The 9,968-nt window shown below is 37.9% G+C and overlaps 1 long non-coding RNA gene across 1 annotated transcript; it reads left to right on the top strand.

Moving 5' to 3' along the window:
* Positions 1 to 6,101: 6,101 nt before the first annotated feature.
* On the top strand, positions 6,102 to 8,063 carry LOC104417602. The gene is made up of 3 exons (XR_720559.3): positions 6,102 to 6,234; positions 7,589 to 7,757; positions 7,899 to 8,063. It is a non-coding gene; the product is annotated as an uncharacterized LOC104417602 (long non-coding RNA).
* Positions 8,064 to 9,968: the final 1,905 nt, after the last annotated feature.

Here is a 9,968-nt window from a genome sequence, read left to right as displayed (position 1 = left end):
TCCAAATTGAGACAATATGTGCATTCATACACACACCATAGAAAAAACTTTTTTTTTTTAAAGGCCAAAGAATGTCCAATCCATAATCGATTGGGAGGCGAAGCTTCTCGTTATCCCAATTAACACGGGCATGATCACAGATCATATGCTGAGTTCGGTCATCGAAAGTCAAGATGATCCTTCACACGTTTCTCTTTTTCAAAAAGACTAGTTTATTGGTTACACATTCCTTTTTCCCGAATTCTAACGAACTTTAGATTTAACGGAACACGTCCCATGCACATCAAGATATAGGTCACTTGCTTGCTAAAATAGTGGTATTTGTTTTATACTCATCATCATCCACACTCCGCCCGTGAAGTCTAACATAGCAAACAATTTTAACACGGTCTACAAGCCGATGATAATTATAAGGTTAAATAATCATTGAACTATAGAATAGTTCAAATAGAGGACGCAAGGCCATCCACTCAGCTCGCGTGGTCATCACGAGGGAGATGAATTCAATGTTGGAATGCAGAAAATCAAAACCAACGACAGGCATCACGCCATGAATTCCGCAAAGCCACTTTCTCTTGGTGAGGCTGAAGAATATCGACACCTTATAATATTTTGAGTGGTCCAGTCCTTTCATTTTCGAAATTTGCCTGTGATCCTTTGCTCATCGTTGATGCTCTTTTAGCGTGATTGAATTGCGATTGTGCGTGGTCCGAAAGCGATGACGGTGAAGAAGGGCATTGAGAAAAAGTGGGTCGTCATAACAGCGGCAGCATATCTGCTCATCATTCTGGATTTGTTGCCTTCACAAAGGAATGCTGCTTTGCTTCCTGCTCAGCATCTTCCCGATGTCCCTGATAATAAATATCACGAGAAAGTTCATCTTAAGTATGTAATAAACATAGGAATCTTTCTCCAGCTGGATAGTTCTAGGTTTTCTCTAAATTGTGCAATCAAGGTGGAAGCAAAAAGGCAAGACCGGATTCCCAAGGAAAGCATTAGGTGTTGGGGTCAAACTCAAGGGGGCCATTAGTCTTGATTCCTATGTTGATTTCGGCAAGAAGAAAAAGAGAAGGAAAGCACTAGAGTCGCGCAGACTGAGGGCGAGCCCCATTGTGTATATGCCCTCGCCGCTTCGGAATATTCCATTTGGGCAATCCGATCCGGAGGCTATTCATTGATTTCTTTGCCCATGAAATGTCTATGCCAAAGTCATTATCTACCCTGTTGATCTCTTTGAGGTATATTATGTTCCCCACCTTCTATAAGTAAAAGGCTGGCCTTGAGAAGCGGATGACCAGTTAGCCATAATAGACGTGTAACTGTTGGGCATGTATATCAATCTTACTTTAAATGATATTGATCCAAGGACTTAATAAAAGAGTCTTAACTTTTCTTTTTCTTTTTTTTTTTCTTTTTAATTACTTGAGTGTCACTTTGATAAATTTTTTTTTATCACTTCCATCAATGATTTATATGGCTGAAAAATTTGATATGATGATATTTTCATATAATCCATCCGACATAACTCGCCAGCAAAGCGAAGTCAGCAAAATTCTCCCGAATTAACATCGATTTTCACATTCTTTGCCCCATTTGGGACAAAATTGCTTATGTTCTTAAAAAAAACCCCAATCCCAATCCCTCAAATTGGGGCATAAACTTCTTTACGAAATTTTCAATGGAGAGTAAGATAAGATGGTACAGAGTGAGCGAGAGACGAAGTTTTCACGGTAAAGCAATTGTTCCGAGGTTTCTTTCGCGGAGTTTTCTGAGCTCACAAGTTCCAATACTCTAGGTTACAACTCTATAATGCGTGTGAAACGGGATAGACATCACGTGCCAATCCATATTGACACATTATGTGTATTCATACACACACACACCATAGAAATGACTCATTTCTTTATTTTCAAATGGGCCAAAGAATGTACAATCCATAATTCATTAGTAGGCGAAGCTTGTCGTTATCCAGTCAACATCGCCACGATTACAGATGATCCTTTGCATGCATGTCTTTTTCAACAAGACTATTTAATTGGTTACACATTCTTTTTGTCCAAATTTTCAACGAACTTTATATTTGCTAGGTAAAATAGTGATATTCATTTCATACTTATCATCTTCCACACTCGGCCCATGAAGTCTAATATAACAAACAATTTTAACACGTTCTACAAGGTGGTGATAATTATAAAATTATGATGATTATCAAATTATCATCGAACTGTAGGATAGCTCCAATATAAGATGCAAGGCAGCTAAATAAAAGGCTAAAAGAGGCTAAAAGTACAAAGTAATCGCAATTCAAGTACAAATTACATACCGACCTGTCGCGACCTAATTTTCGGATGCACTACCTAAGTTTTAGGCTAATGGATTACTAAGTTTTAAACTTAGCTCGGGCTCTCCCAAGCCCATTCAATTTGCAACTTAGGGTTAAGTTTTTAACATGCAAATGGATTTTATCTAGGAGTCGCCACTAATTAGTTTACGGTATGTCGATTAGACATCCAAGTAAAATAATGAGAAAATTATTTTACTCCTATGAACAAGAGGCTTTGGGTATGGGGATTTAATTACACTAGATTTCTCTAATACTCTTTCGGTACCATTCTTTTATTTTAAAAAATTTTTTGCATGCAGCTTAGATTTATTTTAATCTAAATTTCTATTATGTAATAGGGTGATCACACGAGTACTCAATCATTATTAAATACTCAATAAATCAAACAAATTGCATCAAAAGAAATAAACACACAAAGCAAACAAATTTTTTGGGGTTTTCTTTTATCTTGAATTTAAAATATGCACTTTAACTACATGACCTAATTTTACTAATAGACAAATTCTAATTAAATGAACATATTATGCAAATTAATTAACATGCACCTATATATTTTTGTATTTTTTTGTTGAAATTCGGAATTAATAAAAACCCTAATTATACTATCTAAAATGAATAATTTTCTAATTTATTTTAGGGATTAATTTGATTTAAAACCTATCCTATCTTAGAAAACTATTTTTTTTTAGAAAAAAAGAGATTATTAAGATGTGCCGACATTATTTAAAAGTTTGTCTATATATATAAAAAAATCAATCCTAATTTATCACAAAAATTATCTATCTAAAAGTGCAATCCTAAAAAATGTAATCCTAAAAATGCAATCCTAATTTACTAAACCTACATGCTCGATCCAAGATTTTGATTTTATTTGATTTTATTTTTTTAGTGTTTTTCCAAGACAATCAATTATCAAATAAACATTATATCTAAACTAATCAAGACATTCATCAAATAAAGGATTAAAATAATCGAAAAAAATAATTCGTTGTCTTACGCGTTAAATTAACGATTATTTTAACCCTAAATATCACGACATATATGAAAATTCAAAATAATTAAAAATTTGATCCAAAGTCTTACGGATCAAATTAATAATTATAATGATTCAATAAGTTAAAATACTATCAAAATGCCAAAAAAATTAATATAATTAAAAAATGATTCGACGTCTTACGAATCAAATTAATAATTACAATAATTTTGGGCAAAACTCTATGGATAATACCTACAATATTCATAAAATGAACATTGACCCAATGTTCCAACTTAAACAATAATAATGAAACTTGATTTAAAAAAAAAAAAAAAATCAAAAAATAAAAATAAACTACCTAAGATGGGGAGGACAGCAGCGTTGACGCGGTGATTGGAGAGCAGACCAACAGCGGTGATGGCCGAATGGGCGCGTCGGTCGCGACAGCTTGGCGGCGTCGGTGCTGCTGGGCGGAGGCTGGCAGGCGCGGCAAATGAGCAGCAGACCGCTGGTGAAGGGCAGCTGCGGGTGTCGAGAGCCAGGGGGCAGCGGTGTCGGGCGCTGGGTCGCGGGCTGCTGTAGGCAGCGGTGGAAGCGCTGCAAGCGACGAAAGCAGAGGGGGCCGGTGCGGGTCGCTGGCGTCGAAGGCGGAGATGCTCGGGCGGGCGTCGACGGCAGCAGGCGTCGACGATGTTCGGGCGAAGGTGCCGACGGAGGTGGTGCGGGGTCAATGGCGGAGCTCGGGTGCGAGCGTCGCTGAGGGCAGGCGGACGGAGATGCAGACTCGGTTGAGGAGCGAAGGCGGCGTCAGTGCTGCTGGGTCGTGGGCAGAGCAGAGCGAATGCAACAGTGGTGAGTGTCGGGGTCGTGGCGGAACGGGTGGAACGCAGCGGGCGCAGTCGTCGGGGGTGCGGAGGCGCGGATGTGGTGCGGCGACGGAGGTGCTGCTATGGGTGTCGGGCGCCGGGCGCGGCAGCAACAGCTATCTGACGTCATGGAGGGTTCAGGCGCGGCTGCTGGCGTCGCGGGAGGAAGGCGAGCACGGCGGTCGTCAGTGCTGGGTCGCGGCAAGGGAGATGGAGTGGCGAGGAGCAGCTGCGTGCCTCGACGGCGGGGCCGGATGTCGCGGCGAGACAGGCGGAACCGCGGTGGCGGACGCAAGCGCAACAGTGAGGTGACGAGTCGCGGTGGTGCGACGGTGGTCGGCGCGGCTCGGGCTGGGGCGGCCGGAGGGTCCTCTCGCGAGGAAGATGACGATGAAATCCTTTTCCTCTTTTTTTTTTTTTTCTCACCTGTCTCACGTCACTTACGTTGCTTCCCTCTGCTCACTTTTTGACTTTGACTTCGTACGTACAGGGAGTGGAGGCTTTTTTTTTTCTCTCTCTCTTTTTTACTTTTTTTTTTATTATAAATCGAAACATGATTCCGATCATCTCAATTTTATCTCAATTCCTTCCATTTTATCAAAATTATTGCCCTTTACTCACTTAATTTCCTAATTGCTTATGCATTTATCAAAAGCTGAATATTCATCAGAATTTCAAATTTTCATGCATAATCAATCGGATTGATTTTCCCCATTTTTTCCTTTTATTTGTTTTGATGTAATTTTATTTTATTTTATTTTATTTATTTTTTTATGGGTTAAAATTAATTCCTAATTTTTATGCAATAAATCAATGACTGGGTCGTCAAAATTTAGGTATCAACACGACCAGCACTTATGGCTGCCGGACAGTAGTCTCGAGTAGACCATTTAGCTCCTTCTCTTTGGCCTTCTCTTCCTCCTCCTTCTGTTCACTCTGTTCACGACATGGACTTCTTTGAACAGCCAAAAGAAAAGAAACAGCAGATCTTGCCAATTCTCAACCGTTATTTTCCATTTCATCCGGAACATTTTCTCAACATGAACATCTAAAAAGAGAAAACCCAAGATCTGTCTCATTTGTAATGTCCGCAAAAACAAACAAGACCGATTGCTCTATACCCATTTTGTGTGTTAGCGTTTTTGATATGAGCTGAAGACAGAACAATGACCTTGGTGGAGATTGTCGATTGGTTGGGTTTTTGGCCAGACTGATTAGTGAAGAGATTGGAGGCACTTTTGAGTGTTCTTGCTCTTGTTCTTGTTTCAAATGCATAATCATAGATTTCCTTCAGACAATTTAAGTAACTGGCCACCAAAACCTGAAATTTTACAAAAACGGATGTCTTTTGATTTATTGATTTATCATTATGCTTTCAATGATCTTATGAAGAGATTTTCTGCAAATTCTTGACCACTAGCTTGCGTGATCATCACGAGGAAGATGAAGTCAATGATGGAATAAACCACAAATGGTTGCTCAAATCCGAGAGACTGACTAGTATTTTGAGGGCAAGGATGAGGAAGCCTCCCAAAAGTTCAGATGGGCCCCAATATATTGGAATTATGACTCTGTTGTAGACTCAAAGTCAAGAGATGAACAACTTCGATCAAACCGTGAATTCCACAAAGCCATCATTTTCAGTGGGGTTGAATAATCTTGCTACATTATGTATTCAAGCCGTCTGGTCCTTCACTTCTGGACTTTGCCTATGATCCGTTGCTCAACGTTGCGGTTCTTGTTGTAATACTTGAGATTTTGGACCGGTCAAAAAGAAGTGGTGGGACCCACCAAAGAAAAAAAATGAAGAATAGCTCAAGTGTTGAAAAGTCAAAGAAAAAAAGGAAAAGGAGGGGACGTTCAGCTTTTCTTAAATCGAGAGCTCGGGCAGACAAAAAAGGGAGAGAAAAGAGAAAGAAAAAGAGAGAGAAAAGAAAGAAAGGAAAATAAAGAAAGAAGAAGAAAGAGGAAGGAAAGAAGGGGGATTTTTGTGCACGCACACCACAAGGATCTTGCCAAGCTGAGTCGACTACGTATCACAAAGCCTAGTAAGTACTTGCGCCCTCGTTCATCTAATTGGGGTAGTTTTTGGAAGTAGAGCTTAAATTCGGAATTTTGGGAAATTTGAGGCACGAAGTCTGATTCTTGAGTTGTGGAGCTTTGAGACTTCATGGAAATTAAGGTATATGGTGTTGTGGAGCCGTGAGTTTTGACGCGAGTCATTTTGGCACCCATTTTTGTCGGAGTGAGAATTTTAGGGTTTCCCGCTGAGTGTAAGTTCATGTAATCGCTTTGGATGGGTGATTTGTTAGCATGTTGAAGTCATTTTGTTGGCGTTTACACATAGTTAACTATCTTGTTGTTGAGGTAGAGTTTTATTTGGTTTTAAGGCCGATTCTCATTTAATTGTTAGGATTATGAGATTATTGGCTCATTTAGCAAAGTGTTGTTTGGTTTGGGACATATCTAGGTGAGTTGTGCTATTTCTTCTATGGATTTGTAAACTTATGTCTTGAAAGAAATACAGATTTGAGTATTTTAAGAGTAATTAAAGTATGTTTGTTGCATTAAATTCTAGATCGGGCAATTACTACCTCTTAACATTTGAGAATGGATTTATAAAAGGTACTGTGAAATGACATATATATCGCTTTGCGAACTGGCTTGTGGAATGAGTTCTAAGATAATTTGAGAAGCATTTTATGAAAAACGTTACAAAAGGTTATATATATCAAATTGTGAATTTGGTTTATGAAATGATATGAGAAATGCTTTATAAAAAAGTATTTCTATCGGATGGACAGAGTTATGAAAAGTTATATGATTGATTTATGAAATGCATTGTGGATTATGGTATTGATTATGGATTGAATTTTTGGATGTTGGAGGATGTGAGTTTGGTGCTTAATATTGTTGTGAGCCCATGGGAGGCCGGTGAGTATGCATATTGGGTTTATGATATCTTTTTGGGTCAAGCCACCAACTTTGTAGGTAGAGACCTTTCCAAGGAGGAAATTTTAATCACCTTGTCACAAGATGTTGTGTCGTGACCATGGTTTGATATTGAGCAAAAGATTGATTGATGGATGGACCATTAACGTGCGTTTTGATATGAGATGGATCAATGAATGGACCATTGGTGTAGTTTTTGATAGACAATAGACTTGACCATCAATATATGAATTGTGATAGTAGATTTAAATGTGTATTTCTGACTTGTACAAAACTTTGTTGGAAAGAACCGACTTGTATATGATTTGATATGTATATTAAAGCGTTGGATTATGAGTTCATGGTATTGCTTTATATATTTACATGTAGTGGCTGCTCGATTTGCTTAGAAGAGATATGCCTTACTTACTGTGCTGTAATTGCTCACCCCTCTTTTTCCAATCTTTTTAGGTCCTTTAGTTAGTGGCCGTTAGAGTGAGAGCAATGATGAAGAAGAAGAGCATTGAGAGAAAGTGGGTGGCGATAGCAGTAGTGGCATATCTACTCATCATGGTGGATCAACTGCCTTCACCAACGAGTGCCTCTTTGCTTCCTGCTCAACATGTTCCTAATGCCCCTGGTAATACGTATCACCATCATTCTTCTTTCTTCTTCTTCTTTCTTTATGGTGAACAAGTTCGCCTTAGTTGATAATGAGCGTATGATTATTTCTCCGACTTGATAGACTCACCCTAGGTTTTCTTTAAATTGTGTAACGAAGGTGGACACGAAGAGAGCAAAATGGGATCCACAAGAAAAGCATTAGGTGGTGGGTTCAAACTCAAGGAAGTTATTGGTCTTGATTCCTACATTGATTTCAGGCTGAACAAGAAGAGGAAAGCAGTAGAGTCGCGTAGCCTGAAGGAAAGTCCCAAGATGTCTCCGCCCTCCCCTAAGCCCGATGATCCTATTCACTGCACCACTTAATCTTTCGGCATTTTAAATTACCATCCGAGCCATCTCTGAGTTGACACATAGTAAATATATAATAGTTGGGTCGTAGGTCAATCCTACGCTAAATAATATTGATGTAAGGTTTTGTGAGGACGGTGCCTACTTAATGTCATAATTTTTTTTTATTACTTGAATGTTAAAACATATCGATTACTTTAATCGGCAATTTGTGTGGCCGAAAAATTTGACTTCACAAAATCTAATATAAATCGCCTGACGTGACTTGCCTGCAAAGCTTCTAAATGATGTCGTCTATCACATTCTTTGCCACAAATTAACAAATAGGAGCAAAATTGCTTATGTTCTTAAAAAAAAAAAAAACTATTCCCAATTCCTCCAATTGAGGCAAAATTACAATAAATTTGCAAGAGAGAGTAAGATAAGATAACACAGAGTAGCCAAGAGATAAATTTTTCACAATAAAGCAATTGTTCTGAAGTTTCCCTCATGAAATTTTCACTGTAAAGCTAACAAACTTCCTCTTGTTGGTTAACACCTAATATAAGAGAAAGATGAGCCATGTAGAATGGAGAAATTATTAATATATGACATTGTTGGATTTTCAATGATCCAAATTGAGTTGACACTTAAGCGATCATTTTTTAAAAAGTGTTTACCTACTATTGAAACCTTTGATCACCTACTATTGAAACCTTTTTACAAGTTATTGCTTGAAAGTGATTAGTGATTTGTCAGCCACCATAAGTTTCCAAAATTTTGAATGTGGCTAATGGTACATTGATCTATATGGCACGACACATTGCTCAAAAAGGGTATTTATTGACTTGCAAAAGTCCTAATTGGAGAGTATGTTCACCAATCCTATTTATTGATGGGTTGGAAGTTAAGTATAAATCGCATTGTTGGTGACTTTTGACTTATCAATTACACCCATTTTCCTATGGGTACAGCTGGCTATTGGCCCAAATTGTAATTCTGGTCTGGTTGGAAAAATTCGAGTGCTTCCAAAGGCTTCTCCAGATGGAAGCGGAGGATTTGGTTGATTGTTTAATATACATACTCACCCCTTTAAAAAGGTTGAGTGTGAAGAAGACTTCAGATTGAACAAGCTTTGTCTTTGGATTGTTAATTGGTTTTCTTTGAACACATGTAGAAAGATTGATAATTGACTGCCGTATCGTGTTCAAAAGATGCGAACTTTGAGATCGCGTCTGTGCTCCACCAATTTAAACCTTGCTCTAGATATGTAGATGATGCAATGCACGATTGAAAAATAAGAGAAACAAGTAATTATTACCTCAATCAGCTCTCCATTTTTAATAAATTAGGGACACGGGCAGAAAGGTCCAATCACCCAATTAGCTCTCCTGAGAACATAAGGTGGTTGGATGAATTTTTTTTCTTCTATATGTCTATATGTTCTTTCTTTTGGTGGAAAAGACAATTCTTGATCTTTTCCTAACATAATTTTTATTTCAAATTCATTTTTTTTTTTTTTTTTTTTTTTTTAGTAAGGTAAGAATATATTGACTTTAATCAGAACTATAAAAAAGGGGGTTCCCGGAACCAAAAACTTACACTCATAAGACAACTAGTCCAAACAAGTGGAAGGGTGCCAAGAAAGAAAAGAAATCAAATTCATTTTTTTTAATCTCCAAATTTTTTGAGAACATTAGTGTGACTTGCTAACGGTGTGATGATGATTGCCGAAAAATAATAGAGGTCTTTGTTAATGCATTCGAAATACGAGTTATTTGGGAGAATTATTTTTAGTAATTTCTTATTTGACAATTTTTTTTTGTGTATTCTAATTTAAAAATTGGTTATTTTTAGTATGTTATTTTAGATATTTAAGGAAAAAATTGCTAAAGATTGG

This window comes from Eucalyptus grandis, chromosome 2 (assembly GCF_016545825.1).
Source record: "Eucalyptus grandis isolate ANBG69807.140 chromosome 2, ASM1654582v1, whole genome shotgun sequence".
NCBI lineage: Eukaryota > Viridiplantae > Streptophyta > Magnoliopsida > Myrtales > Myrtaceae > Eucalyptus > Eucalyptus grandis.
The sequence above is the reverse complement of the archived record's forward strand: the minus strand, read 5'-3'. Positions and strand labels throughout refer to the sequence as shown.